Raw genomic sequence first — 16,493 nt, 5'->3', positions numbered from 1 at the left:
TTAACCCCCATCAATGTCCATTTTATTCATCCCATTTTTTGATAAACATCTGAAGATTTCTACCCTGCTGGGAAAAATCCCCTCTCCCTTGCACTCCTCTTTGTTTTGCTCCTGTCAATATTTGTTTTATTCACTTTATTTCTTAATAATCATTTAAGAATGTCCACCTAGTTGGGAAGAGTCTTTTGACGCTCTCTTGGACCTTTTGCCATTCCCTTAATTAACCTAATGTTTATTAACATCTGGAGGACCCATGAGGGGAAGCTGGGACAGTAAGTTTAATGAGGCTTCCTTAACTATTTTTTGGTTTTGCAGCAATAGGGTTATATGGGGTGCCCATGTGAAAGGAACCCTTTGAACCGGGGTAATAGGCATATTTAGTGGGTGAATATCCCAGGCATCATATACCAGTCACACATGGCTTGCATGTGATGCATATCAACCGTTTCATCTGGGGTGCTCCACTTGGCAGTCCTAGGGGGAGGATAGTCCCCCTTCTCAGGATAAAGGGAACTTACAGTGGCTTTTATATAGTTCACCAGGCTGGCTGTTCCTTCAGGAATAGCCCCCTGTGTGTACGGCCATCGGTGATTGTTCCATAGTGAGCTGTGGGTCCTGTATCAACCCAAACGTGGTCTTCCATCCTGCAGCATTCAAAACCAAAGACACAGCCATATTTGCTAGTCTCACAATCCATTTCAGTAAAGATCCCTCAGGAAGCCAATGATACCGATTCATGAAGTGAAACAACTCTTTCACAGTATATACTCCCTGGTTTTAAGATTTCTTGATTTTATCCTCCGAAAACCTACACATTAACAAATGCTTGACCTTTCTACCTTAAAGAAACTTTGGCTAACTTGATCGATTTATGAACCTGTTTTTGCAGAAGTTGACTAATGAGACTAGCTAAGACTGGAGCAAACCAGAAATAATTCTTGCAGTTGCACAGAAGGGACCAAGAGTGAATGAAAGGAACCTCTGTGATGACACATCCCAAGATCTCTACCCCTCTGTTAGTCACACTTATGCCGCCATAATTTGGACATATGTCCCAGGAAGAGACAGGATTCCTGAATGCACATGCTCAGAAACGAGAACACCATCCTTTTCCCCTATATTTAATCAGCATATTCCACATCCTGACCTTATCCTTAAATACTTCAAACCCCAACCCTTTGGTGGGTTGTGGATTTGAGGCTTGCCCTCCCATCACCTCATTTGTCTGTCTCCCAAATAAACTCTTCCCTTGCTGTGTACTCAATGTCTCAGTGATTGGCTTTGCTGAACATCATACAAATGGGTTTGGTTACACTCTCCATGCACTGACTACCTTCCTGGTGACCACAGGTCCTAGAGGTACTTTCTATTGCTCCTGAATAATTTTTTTCTTCTCTCAGCGACTTTTAGGCAAGTGGCCAAGGCACAGAGCCAAATATGAGCTTGGTTTACCATCAATGCTCTACCCAGCACTTGCTGTTAATTTCATTTTTGCTATTATAGATAACAATAGCCAAAAGATTGTATATGTTAAAAATAATAATAAACATAAGAGGTCCAAAAGCAAGTCATTTGTGCTAAGCCCACATCACCAAACCAAGGCTTAAAACCTAACCTAGTTGCAGTTTCAAAGCCTTCTCCAGAAATGTAACACTCAGTGTAAAATTTTCTGGTCAGTACCAGTGAGGTAATCTGCCACATAAACCCTTTCCATCCCTCAAAAGAAAAGAAGGTAATCTGCTCTCTCCTTATCCCTTCCCACGCATAAAAGCCTTCCACCTAGTTAGAAGGAGTACCCAGCTCCTTGGAGCTCCTTTCTATTTGCTAGATGGGATGCTGCCCAATTAACAAATCATTGAATAAAGCCAATTAGATCTTCAAATTTACTCAGGAGGAATTTTGTTATTTAACAGATATGGTGGCAGTAACAGTATCCAAAGCAAACTGCTAATAACATTATTCAGAAAAATGAGAAACATAAAGTAGTCCCTGTGAACCCCTTTTAGAGTTCTTGGTGTTTCTGAGGGCCAAGGGTAAGTTCTTCTAGGCTCTGAGATCCTCTCTTGGCATTGACCTTCAGATCTAATTGGCTTTCCATCACTGGGCAAGTCAACTTAAAATGGCAGATGGTTCTGCCCAGAGGTAAGCCCCTAGCCTTTCAGACCACAATCCCCAGGTTTTTGAGTGGAAAATCTCTAGCTCTTAATTCTGTCCTGAGATCCACATGGGAACTGTTAGTGACAGCATGCAGCTCTCCATCCATGTAGAGTCCCCAGTTCAAAGTTCCCAATTGTTGAGGTCTGCTGGTTCAATTCTTTCCCTAATCCCCAGATTCCACACTGAAAACTTGGTGGTTACTGGCTAGAATTGGACTGGGTCCAACTTAAAAACCAGGCTGAAATCAGAATTGGGCTGGGTCTGATTTAAGCTGGACTGGATCCAAGGTGAGGGATCAGGAGCATAAGATTTTGTTTTACATAAAGGCTACTGCTAAATGGGAATGTCACAAGTAAACAAAACAAAACTCACAAAATTGGTGGGCACAGGGCTGTGAAGTGCTCACCACCAAACTCAAAGACTTCCATGTTCAGATCAGTTGATCATGGAATGGATTAGACTGACACTAGTTCACACACCAACTTCAAGAAAATTTCTGTGCAATGAAGTACACTGTAAAATCACACAATTCCCAACCCAACAGCATATCCCTTTCAGATACTAGTTTGGATCCAACTGACCCAAAGGTTAGCTAAACAAATAAATTATTTAAAAAATTGTATTCTTGGGGACACCTGGGTGGCTCATTCGGTTAAGTGTCTGACTTCAGCTCAGGTCATGATCTCACAATTCATGATCGAGCTCTGCATCAGCCTCTCTGCTGTCAGCACAGAGCCTGCTTCAGATCTTCTGTCCTCTAACCTTATTCGTGCCTTAATGTAAATTCATGCCTTGTAAAGGTCAATGATCTCTTTGAGTCTTCCAGCACAATAGATAACATCTAAAGAGTGACCAGGCAAGGTCATCATGAACTTCTAAGACCATTGACTCCAGATACCTTGGCACCAAGACCCCTGGCTCCAGGGCATAAATGACTTACTGAGGACACCTGAGCACCTATCTTTGTTCAACCAGTTCCTGGATGCATGAGAGGACACATACACTAGATGACCAACCTTAAAAAAAATCCCAGACCCGAGGCAAACACGAGACTCATTCTCCTTTTCTTTTCCGAGCCTCTCAGACCTTCCATCTGTATCGGCTCTCTCTAGATCTTCAATAAACTTCTCTCATTTCCTGCTGGCTCATGTTTGATTTCCACCCTGTGCAAAGCCAACAACCCTCTTTGCTGGTCCTAGAGGACCGTCTCTGGGTCCTCAACCTGGCCTGCCTGCATCAAAACTACCTAATTAATGGTCCATGTCTACCTTCCAAGGTAGGCCCCCATATGGGCCCTACCCAAAGTTGATGAGACTCAAGGGGAATAATGTAGCAGTTTACCAGAAAATCCCTCAAACAGCCAAAGTAAAACTGAAATTAAAAATTAATAAGAACTAAGGTGCCTGGGTGGCTCAGTCCATTAAGTATCCGACTCTTGATTTTGGCTCAGGTCATGATCGTAAGTTAGTGAGTTCAAGTCCCACATGGGGCTCTGTTTTGACAGTGTGGAGCCTGCCTGGGATTCTCTCTCTCTTCCTCTATGTCCCTCCCCCACTTATGCTCTCTCTCTCAAAATAAATTAAAAATAATTAATAAAAACCTTGCCAAATTCTGATAAATACTGGAGCTATACTCTCCACTTTAAATACTGCTCAGAACCTATAGATGGGATCCTGGAAAAACTAGCAAAAACTGCCTACAGTACAAGGCAGAAAAAGGAAAAGAAAATATCTTTTGCATCCTCTCTGGGGACACCTCATAAGTCTAAGAGGTTGTCAATACTGCCAGTAATATTTATTGTTTGTCCTGGCTGGAAACTGACAATATATTTAAATTAAAAGAAATTTTAAAATAGCTCTCTAGTCAAAAAATGGGTAAATTAGAAGCTGATATTCAGGGCCTGATATGAACTTTTTTTTTTTAGGACTTCTCCCCTAAGCAAATTGAAGATAAAGGACTTAGATGGGTAGGTCAACTTACGAGATCTTTTAAGTGTCAACCCAATCCTTTGAGGAATTAGAAGCCACTATCTTTATCTTATCCTTGCAAAACTAGAAATGTACCTCTAAAGGCAGTTCAAATTCACCCATTTCTTTTTCACCAAACCCCAAACCTCCCCTATTTATCTTAAAGGGTTGTAACCTGCATTCTTCCCTGTGCCATTGAGATGTAAATGTTCAAATATGAATGTCAGGGAGGTTATTATTACTGTTATTATTACTGTTATTATTTTAGGGAAGTAATTCTTATCATAAGAAAAACAAAAGAGGGAAAGGTCATTTGGAACTTGGGCTAATAGGAAATCTTAAGTGTACAGAAGCAATAAGATCCCTATGTTTGTGTGTATCTATATCTATATCTATATATCTATATCTATGTTGTAGATGCAGTATTTTCTAACTCTGGATGATACTAAAATTAATTTGTAAAAGAGCTATATTTAATTGGCTCAGGGAAAATCAAGTGCGTATATGAATTAAGTATACACAAAAATTTCAAAAAAAAGGAAATTAACCCAACAATTTTTCAAGTTCACATGATCTGGGATAATCTTTGGCAAATAAAAGCTGGTTTAAGATAGACGTCTTCAGAGTTATCAGCATTAAATGTAATGCAGACACACAACGTCCATTCTAACTGGGTTTACTAGTCAAATACATTCATGTTATTCCTCTAGAAATCTGTCAGCAAGAAAAATAGCTTGGGATGAATAGCTGACTTTATGTAATGTCTCATCAAGCTTTTGTAGGTAACCTAAATATAATTATTAAGAATAAGTAAATTAAATAGATGTAAGTAGGACAAAAATGTTTGAGGTGAACTTTTTACGTAGTTTTCCCAAATCTTTTGGTAACCTTAAATCTTAAAATTTTGCTAAGTTAAATGGTGAGTTAAGTTCAACTCATTAAATATCCATCCAGATCATTCCAAGTAAGATAAAATACTGAAAAGTATGTTTCTAAAAATTATAAAGAGTATTTAAATATTTGCCAAGCCAGGGGCACCTGAATGGCTCAGTTAGTTAAGCGTCTGGCTTCATGATCTCCCGGCTCGTGGGCTTGAGCCCCGCGTAGAGTTCTGTGCTGACAGCTCGGGGCTGGAGTCTGGAGCCTGCTTTGGATTCTGTGTCTCCCTCTCTCTCTGCCCCTTCCCTGCTCACACTCTGTCTCTCAAAAAATGAATTAATGTTAAACAAATTTTTTTTTTAATATTTGTCAAGTCATAGAATGCTAAAAGTTCATGATTGTTTACTTCTTTATTTTCACTAAATTAAGGATTTTTAGGGTGAATATTCTAATATATGTAATTAAAATTAATAGAAATGATAAGGAAAAGAAATTTTTAGTGGTCAGGACTGGCTAATATTAAAATTTCAGTATCAAAAGTAAGCTGGTGCAAAATTTGGCTTTTCTCTCTGTTAAAAAGACAAAGTATTCATGGACTACTGGGTTGCTCTTGATAAGAGGCTATAAAGAATTTTATTTACCTTTATTTAAATTTTTTTTTTAATGTTTATTTTTGAGACAGAGAGGCAGAGCACAAGTGGGGGAGGGGCAGAGAGAGATGGAGACACAGAATCCAAAGCAGACTCCAGGCTCTGAGCTGTCAGCACAGAGCCCCAAAGCAGGGCTTGAACTCCCTGAACCGCGACATTGTGACCTGAAGCCAAAGTGGGACACTTAACCGACTGAGCCACCCAGGTGCTCCTATTTCCCTTTTTAAGTAATCTTTGTAGAAAGCAAAGACTTTGTGTTTTATCAAAATCATTTCCCTTGCTTCATTTTATCTTCATTGTCAGGTCTTTGATTATTTAACAAAGATGAATCTGTTCTATTAAAAAAGCTAAGGTTTTGTGGGTTTTTTTTTTTAAACAACTATTTAACTTTCTGTATTTGCCTGTAAAGCCTTCAATTGTCACTATCTTTTTTAATTGTCACTATTGTTAAATGGATAACTAAGTATTGTTTCACAGCGACCTATGCTACTATCTGACCAAGTATACTAAAATCTTTTAATATTTTTGACAAACTTTCCCCACATCAAATTTTAAATAAAGTCTTTTTGACCTCAAATTAACTTTGGAATTTCCAGAGGGTCCTGGAACATCTCAAAAGATTTGTTCACTCTCCTTACAAAAAGAGAGATATTGAATTAATTAGGCTTGTTTGATATGTTAAGTTACATGGGAAGCACTGTCAAATAAGTGACGCCAAGCCTTCTTAGATTATATTTGTGTAGATATATATTACTACTATGTGTTACAAAATTAGGTGAAATTCCTAGAAATCTGAAATGTCTTAGTATAATGATAATTAGACATAATTCTTTTTAAAATGTTGTATGTTATAGAAATCACTAAATTTCCTTGTCAATTCCATTATAATGAACTCTCAACATATCTTTAACAATGGGAATTTTTAAGTCTTTTGGTCATTTACAGTTACTGTTTTACTCTGATGTTTTGCAAAAGTGTTCTTGCAAAAGTACTTTATCTTCAAGAAGATTCAAGAAAAGGATTCTTGACAAGCACATGTTTCTGATAACTTTAAGATCATAAACTTGGGGTAAGAATTTCCAGAACAACTGAAAAAACTGGATTCAAGAATAATAAGAATTAATTACATGGGGCTGAAAGAACTGAAGAGGACAATTATCATTTTTATAACTTTTTGTCTGAAAGAGTGCTGGTTCTTTAATGTGCTGTCTTTCCAGATTTAAGAAAACTTTTTATGTTAAGCTATCAATGACACACAATTTGGTAAAAGCATACCTTTGTAAACAAAGATGAAATATTTACTTTTACTTCCTCCCTGATCCTTCTGGAATTTGGAAATCTTGAGTGTTCTTTTCCTGACAAAACAGTTAGTTATGTAAGTTCAGTAAGAATCTGTTCTTGTAACAGGACACAATTGGAAACACAAGGTTATGGTACCAAGGCCTTAACTGGAATGTCATATTTGAGACAGATGGGTATAGACTCAAATATGACGACAGTTTTAGGGAAACTAAGGTTGACTTTGTGGAGCCACTAAAGCTTGTTAGAAAATCAACCTGTGTACCTTGCTTAGAGATTCCAGCAAAGCTGTGTTAGGAAGAGCTTGTATGGCCAATCACTATTCCTGCTGTACTTCTACAATCAGGCCAAGTTTAATGCAAAAACAAATTAGTTTTATGATGATTATCTTTGGTAAAAAATGGGGGCAACAGCCGAGACAAAATTTTATTTGCACCTTTGTCTATATTAGATTATGATCCTGTTACTTGTCTTTGACATTCTCTTATATACCTGTAAACTAGACTGGATCCTGAATTTTTTGTGGTTTCCTCAAATATCTGATTACCAAGGTTCACCAAACTAATGTTTCCAATTTTCCTCTCACCCTCTTGATTTGTAATTGCTAAGAACAAAGATTGTCCTTGAATCTCCTTAGAAGGTCCTTCTCACTACCAAGATGACAATAAAATTTCAGGCACCTGAAACTTAGATACACATCTCAAAACTAAAGAAGGCTGCATTTGATATCTGGTCCAGATAGTTGGGAGTTGGGGACCAGACTCCAACTAGGAAGAGAAGTAGCCTACAGGGAGGTAGACTACTTCCTCCAGAGACACAAGATCAAGACTTCATATTTTAATTAAACATACTTTCCTTTCTTTGGCATTGATCTGAAAAGACAACACCATCATCGTATCATCCAGGTCATTGCCAAGGGGGACAACCTCTGGAATTTAGAACAACTTTTCATTTCAAGTTAGGAGAAAACCCAACTGATCCCTGGCTTGAATGGGCAAATGCAACAATCCTTGTGAATGAATCCATTAACAGTGCCACCTTAATGGAAGTGGTTTGCCCAATCCTTCCAACAGGGTTTATCTTTGTGGTGGTTATCACTCTCCTTGGGCCTATGAATGCTTAGATGGCTATTGCATAACAGGGCAATGCCTCTTAGGTTATCCAATTATACTCCTAACCGTTACACCTCATTGGTCAATCTCCCTGAATTAACACTGTCAAGTTAGAAAGGAATTATCAGATTGCCTGGGAAAATGGCAGAGTAAGAGGACCCTAAGCTCACCTCCTCCAACAGACACAAGTGGATAATACCCATATTAGCATAAATAACCCAGGAAACAACCCGAAAATTGGCAGAACAAACTCCACAACTAAAAGGCAGGGAAGAGATAACAAAGAAGATAGGAAGGGTGAAGATGCAGTCTGGGAGCAAAGTGGACTGTGGCCATCTGCAGTAGGGAGGGAGCTGGTGGTGTGATGGAAGGCGGAAAACAGACTTTTGCTCCAGGGAGCTCACAAATGGGGAGGACGAATCTCTGTAATACTTGCCTTTGAACGTGAGAGGGGCTGAATTCCATGAGTTTTCTAAACCAGTGGGACTTAAAGCCTGGAATTTTAAAAATCAGTGGGCTCAGCTCTAGGAGAGCTTGGAAGTGTTAGGAAACCGAGTCCCTGCAAATAGCCCATGCAGATAGAGTGTAGAAGTAGCAGTTGGAAAAACACTGGGGGCAGACGGGAAGGAGAATGATGTGTTAATCTCAGAACGCGGCCTGAGAGACAGGGATCATGGAGAGAACCCTACAGAAACAAAGGAGCTGGCAGGTGCCATTTTCCTCCCCTGTTGCCCAGCATAAACATCCACCTGTGGGAACAAGCACAGCCCCAACACTGGTTACCCTAACTTGCTTGCACCAAGCCCTGCCTCCCTGTGCTTCCTTGGATCCACCCTTCCCAGTCATGCTCACCTGAGTTCCAGCACTGTGGGCCCCTCCTCCAGAAGACCAGCACAAATCCTGCCCACACCACACCTCCTGACTTAGGATATTTGTGGAACCTCAATTCTGGCAATGGCAGGGATAGGTCTAGTTTTGCAAGCAGACCCCCACACACTTTGCTATCCACGATAGGCAAAGAGAGCCTCTGCAGGCAACTGGACTGAAGAAAAAAAGAGGCCAAGACTCAACAGCAAAGCACACACAACACACTGGAGACACCCACTGAAGTGCCAGGCCCTGGGTAACAGGGAAAACTGCACTGCAGGGCACTACAGGACCTCTTCTTCATAAAGCTATTATCATTAAGAGCAAGAGAAGTAGCTGACTTTCCTAACACAGAGAAACAAACACAGAAAGCCTGGAAAAATGAGGAGACAGAGAAACATCTCCCAAGTGGAAGAACAGGGCCAAACCACAACAAGAGACCAAAATGAAACAGATGTAATATGCCTGATAGAGAATTTAAAGTAATGACCTTTGCTGGACTGAAAAAAAGAGTGGAGGACATCAGTGAGACACTTAACAGAGAGATAAAAAAGAACCCATCAGAGATCAAGAACACAATAAAGGAAATTAAGAATACACTTGATGGAATAAATAGGCTAGATGAAGAACAACAAAAAATTAATGACCCAGAAGACAGAGTAATGGAAAGTAACCAAGCAGAACAAAGGAGAGGGGAAAAATATGGAAATTGAGAAGTCTTCGGGAACTCAGTGACTCCATAAAGTATAGTAACATCTGCATTATCGGGATCTCAGTAGAAGAAGAGAGGGATAAAGGAACAGAAAATTTATTTGAAGAAATAGCTGAAAACTTCCCTAATCTGGGGGAGGAAACATATATCCACATCCAGGAGGCTCAGAGATCCTCCCCAAATTCAACCCAAGAGAAAAAAATTCAACCCAAGGAGCTCAACACCAAGACAAAGAGTAACTAAAATGGCAAAAAGTAGTGATAAAAAAATTTTAAAGCACCAAGAGAAGACAGTTACATACAAGGGAAACCCCATACGGACATCAGTAAATTTTTCAGCAACAACTGTAGGCTAGAAGGGAGTGGCATGATATATTTAAAGTGTTGAAAGGGAAAAAGCCAAGAATACTCTTTCTTTAATTCAGAATAGAAAAATAGATAAGAGTTTCTCAGACAAACAAAAACTAAAGGAATTCATGACCACTAAAACAGCCTGCAAGAAATATTAAAGGGAACTCTTTGAGTGGAATGGAAAGACCATAAGTGTAAGTATAAAAAGTGAAAAATATAAAAGCAGTAAAAATAATTATTTCTGTAAAAATTAGCAAAAAAAACCCCTCATAAAATAAAAGGATGTAAAATATGACGACATATGCCTAAAATGTGGGAGGGAGAAGAGTAAAGAATGGGTTCAAACTTAAGCGACCATCAAGTTAACATAGACTGCTATATGCTGAAGATGTTATATACAAACTTAATGGTAACCACACATCAAAAACCAGTAATATATATGCAAAGAATAGAGAAAAATGGATCCAAGGATATCACTAAAGAAAGCCAATGAACCAAGAAGGCAAACAAGAAAGGCTCAGAAAAAAATCTATAAAAACAACCACAGAACAAGTCAAAATAGTAATAAACACATATCAATCACTAATTACTGTGAATGCTCCAAGACATAGGGTAACAGAATGGAGAAAAAAACAAGACCCATCTATACGCTGCCTACAATGGATTCATTTTAGACCAAAAGACACCTGCAGATAGAAAGTGAGGAGATGAAGAAACATTCATCATGCAAATGGATGCCAAAAGAAAGCCAGGGTAACAATTCTTATATTGGACAAAACAGACTTTAAAACAGACTGTAATGAGAGATAAAGGAAGGCACTATATAAAAATAAAGGGGACAGAAAGGGAAAATGGCAGCAGAGAATAAGGACCCTAAGCTCACCTCATTCCATGAATACAACTAGATAACTATCAAGTCATCCTAAATATCCCAGAAACCAATCTGAAGACTGGCAGAACAAACTCCACAACTAAAGGTAGAGAAGAGCCCACATCGAAGAAGGTAGGAAGTGTGGAGATGTGATTTAGGAGAGAAACAGATTGTGGCTGCTTCTCTAGGGAGGGAACAACAGTCACAGAGATGTGCAAGACACAGACTAACACATGGGAGCACAGAGGGAAAATGAATCTCCATAGCAATTGTCTTGGAAAGTGAGAGGGCCAGAATTTTGTGAGTTCTTGCAACCAGCAGGGCTTAAAGCCTAGAGTTTTAAAGGTCAGCATCCTTGGCTTTGGGAGAGCTTGGAGGACACTGGGGCTACTCTTGGACAGTAAGCAGGGCAAAGAACCTACAGATGTACAGCATGGAAACAGCAATCTGAAGACAGCCTAAGGCACACAGTGGGGAGGTTATTTGCTCATCTTGGAGCATGTCCCAAAGAAGCAGTGTTCATGGAGAGACCCCTCCTGGAACAAAGGAACTGGCAGGCACCATTTCCCTCCCCCACACCTCAGCAGAAGCACAGTGTAGACACTTGTTATGTAACTTGCTTGCACCAAGCCTCCCTCTGCCCCCCCCACCCCACTTTGCTATGGTGGAACTACCCTTCCTCGTCATGCTTATCTCAGTCTCTGCTTGGCAGGCCCCCTCCCCCAGAAGACCAGCCCAAACCCCTGCCAAGACTGCATCTCCCAACTTGAGAGTTTTGCCAAGCCTTGGTTCTCGTGACACATCTCATTTCACAAGCTGACTAGAGCACACCTACTTAAAACACACCACATTCAGGCCAGAAATCAAATGTCCACAACAGGCAAAGAGAGAGCCTCTACAGATGACTGGCCTGAAGGATAAAGTGGCCAAGACACAACAAAGAGAGCATGCAGTGCACACTGGCGACACTCTAGGAAGTGCCAAGCTCTGGGGACACTACCCTGAAGGGCACTACAGGACCTTTTCTTCATAAAGCCATTGCCCTCAAGAGCAGGAGATGTAGCTGACTTTCCTAACACAAAGAAACAGGTACAGAGACTTAGACAAAATGAGAAGACAGAGGAATTTGTACCAACTGAAAGAAAAAGACAAGGCCATAGCCAGAGATCTAAGCGAAACAGATATAAATAACATGCCTGATGGAGAATTTAAAGCAATGGTTATAAGGATACTCACTGAACTTGAGAAGAGAGTTGAGGATACCAGTGAGACTGTTACATGAAAAGAAGGAATAACATAGCAGAGATAAAGAGCTCAATAAACAAAATGAGAAACACGCTTGATGAAATGAAAAGCAGGCTAGAAGAAGCAGAAAAACGAATTAATGACCTAGAAAAAAGTCAAACTGAATAAAGGAGAGAAAAAAAAGAATTATGCAAAACAAGAACAGACTTAGGGACCTCAGTGACTCTATCAAACACAGTAACATTTGTACTATAGGAGTCCCAGAAGAAGAGAGAGAAAAGGAAGCAGAGAATTTATTTGAAGAAATAATAGCTGAAAACTTCCCTAATCTGGAGAAGGAAACAGATATCCAGATCCAGGAGGTAGAGAGAACCCCAACAAAATCAACAAAAGCATAAAAGACATATTGTAATTAAAATGGCAAAACACAGTGATAAAAATATTAAAAGCAAAAAAACAAACTCTGAACTATAGAGAACAAACTGAGGGTTGCTGGAGGGGAGATGGTCAGGGGATGAGTTAAATGGGTGATGGGTGTTAAGGAGGACACTAGTGATGAGCACTGGGTGTTATATGTAAGTGATGAATCACTAAATTCTAGTCCTGAAACTAATATTACACTATGTATCAACTAACTAGAATTTAAATAAAAACTTGAAACAAACAAAAAGCAGCAAAAGAAGACAATTACATACAAAGGAAACACATAAGCCTATCGGCAGATTTTTAAGCAGAAACTTTCCAAGCCAGAAAGGAGTGGCATGATATATTCAAAATGGTGAAAGGGGAAAACCTGCAGCCAAGAATATTTTATCCAACAAGGTTTTCATTCAGAATAGAAAAAGAGACAGAGTTTCTCAGACAGACTAAAACTAAAGGAGTTCATGAGAATTAAACCAGCCCTGCCAGAAATACTAAAGAGGAAGACCAAAAGGGAGAGTATGAAGGTAGGAGAAACAACAGCAGTAAAAATGAATATTTCTATTAAAAAAAGGCAGTCAAGGAACTCACAAAATAAAAGGATGTAAAATATGACACCATATACATAAGATGTGGGTAGGAGAGAAGTAAAGATTGGGTTCAAACTTAACCATCAACTTAATATAGATTGCTATATGCAAAAAAGGTCATATATAAACCTAATGTAACCACAAATCAAAAACTACCAATAAATACACAAAGAATAAAGAGAAAGAAATCTAAATAGATTACTAAAGAAAATGAGCAAACCATGAAAAAGACAACAAAGGATCAGAGAAAATCTTCAGAAACAACCACAAAACAAGCAATAAAATAGCGATAAATACATATTGGTCAATAATTACTTTGAATGTAAATGGACTAAACATTCCAATCAAAAGACATAGGGTGACAGAATGGATTAAAAAACAAGATCCATTTATATGCTGCCTATAAGTAACTTATTTTAGACTCAAAGACACCTGCAGATTGAAAGTGAGGGGATGAAGAAACATTATGCAAATGGATGTCAAAAGAAAGCCAGAGTAGCAATACTTATATCAGACAAAAGACTTTAAAACAATGACTGTAACAAGAGACAAAGAAGGACATTATGTAATAATAAAGGGGATAATTCAACAAGAAGATATAACAATTGCAAATATTTATGCTTCCAGCTTGAAAGCACCCAAATACATAAAACAGTTAATAACAAACATAAACGAACTAATCAGTAATACAATAATAGTAGGGGGCTTAACACCACACATCAATTGACAGATCATCTAATCAGAAAATCAACAAGGAAACAATGGCTTTGAATGAGACACTGAAACAGATGGATTTAACAGATATATTCAAAACATTCCATCCTAAAGCAGAATACACATTCTTTTCAAATGCATATGGAACATTCTCCAGAATAGATCACATATAAGTCCATAAAAAAAGCCTCAACAAATTCAAAAATATCTAAGCCATACCATGGCATTTCTGACCATAACATATGAAACTAGAAGTCAAGCACAAGAAAAAATCTGGAAAGACCACAAATACATGGAGGCTAAATAACATGCAACTAAACAATGAATGGGTCAATCATTCATTGTTGGAAACAAATGAAAATGAAAACATAATGGTTCAAAACCTTTGGGACACAGCAAAAGTAGTTCTGAGAGAGAACTGTATAGCAACAGAGACGTATCTCAAGAAGCAAGAAAAGTCTTAAATAAACAATCTAACTATACACCTAAAGGAGCTAGAACAAGAACAACATATAAAACTCAAACCCAGCAAAGGAAAGGAAATAAAAAAAGATAGAGCAAAAATCTAAAAACATTAGAACACTAATCAAATAAAATCAGGAGACTGTTCTTTGAAAAGATCAACAAAATTCATAAACCTCTAGAAAGACTCACTAAGAAAAAAAGGGGGCCCAAATAAAAAAAAAATTACTAATGTAAGAGGAGAAATAACAAACACCACAGAAATACAATTATAGGAGAATATTACGGAAGCTTATATGCCAACAAATTGGGCAACTTAGAAAAAATGGATAAATTCCTAGAAACTTATAAGCTACCAAAACTAAAGTAGTAGGAAATAGAAAATTTAAACAGACCAATCACCAGCAATGAAATTGAATCGGCAATCAAAAAATTCTCCAAAAACAAAAGTCCAAGACCAGATGGCTTCACAGGCAAATTCTACCAAACATTTAGAGTTAATACCCATACGTCTCAAACTACTCCAAAAAATACAAGAGGAAGGAAACTTTCAAATTTATTGCATGAAACCAATATTACCCTGATACCAAAACCAGATAAAAACACCACAAAGAAAGAAAGAAAGAAAGAAAGAAAGAAAGAAAGAAAGAAGTTAAGAGCGAAAGAAAGAAAGAAAGAAAGAAAGAAAGAAAGAAAGAAAGAAAAGAAAAGAAAAGAAAAGAAAAGAAAAGAACGAACTACAGGCCAATATCTCTCATGAGTATACATGCAAAAATCCTCAACAAAATATTAGCAAACTGAATTCAAAAATATATTTTAAAAATATACACCACTACCAAGTAGGATTTATTCCTGGGATGCAAGGGTGGTTCAATATTCACAAAACAATATGATATATCACATCAATAAGAGAAAGGATAAAAAATCATATGATCACTTCAATAAATGCAGAGAAAGCATTTGACAAAGAACAGCATCCATTCAGAATGAAAACCCTCTGCAAAGTAGTTAAGAAATCTAAATATACTATTAAAGAAAATGAGCAAACCATGAAAAAGACAGTATCTCAACACAAAAAAGGCCTTATATGAAAAACCCACAGCTAACATCATACTCAATGGGGAAAAACTAGAGTTTTTCCCCTAAGGTCAGGAACAAGACAAGGATATCCACTTTTATTCAACATAGTACTGGAAATTCTAGCCACAGAAATTAGATAACATAAAGAAATAAAAGGCATCCACATTGGTAAGAAAAAAGTAAAACTCTCACTATTTGCAGATAACATGATACTATATATAGAAAACCCTAAAGACTCCACCAAAAAGCTACTAGAACTGATAAATGAATTCAGTAAGGTCACAGGATACAAAATCAAAGTACAGAAATCTGTTGCATTTCTATACACTAATAATGAAACAGTAGAAAGAGAAATTAAGAAAACAATCCCATTTACAATTTCACCAAAAATAACAAAATATATAGGAAAAACTTAACCAAAGAGGTGAAAGACCTGTACTCTGAAAACATTGATGAAAGAAACTGAAGATGACAAAGAAATAGATATCTCATGCTCATGAACTGGAAGAATATTGTTAAAATGTCTATACTACTCCAAGCAACCTATGCATTTAATGCAATCCCTATCAAAATATCAAGACTATTTTTCACAGAACTAGAGTAAACAATCCTAAAATTTGTATGAAACCACACACACACAAAAAAAAAAACAACCAAAAAGCTAAAGCAATCTTCAAAAAGAAAAACTGGAGGCACTGCAATTCCAGATTTCAAGTTATATTACAATGCAGTAATAATTCAAATAGTATGTTACTGGCATAAAAAGACACATAGATCCATGGAATACAACAGAAAACCCAGAAATAAACCCATAATTATATGGTCAATTAATCTTTGAAAAAGCAGGAAATATCCAATGGGAAAAAGTCAGTCTCTTTAACAAATGGTGTTGAGAAAACTGCATTGCCACATGCAAAAGAATGTAACTGGACGACTTTGGCCATACACAAAAATAAACTCAAAATGGATTAAAGACCTGTATGTGAGACCTGAAACCATAAAAATTCTTGAAGAAAGCACAGGCAATAATCTCTCTGACACTGGCCATAGAAACACTTTTCTAGATATGCCCCTTGAGGCAAGGGAAATAAAAGCAATAAAAGTTGCTGGGACCGCAG

This window comes from Prionailurus bengalensis, chromosome F2 (genome assembly GCF_016509475.1).
Source record: "Prionailurus bengalensis isolate Pbe53 chromosome F2, Fcat_Pben_1.1_paternal_pri, whole genome shotgun sequence".
Taxonomy (NCBI): domain Eukaryota; kingdom Metazoa; phylum Chordata; class Mammalia; order Carnivora; family Felidae; genus Prionailurus; species Prionailurus bengalensis.
Note: the sequence above shows the minus strand (reverse complement) of the source record.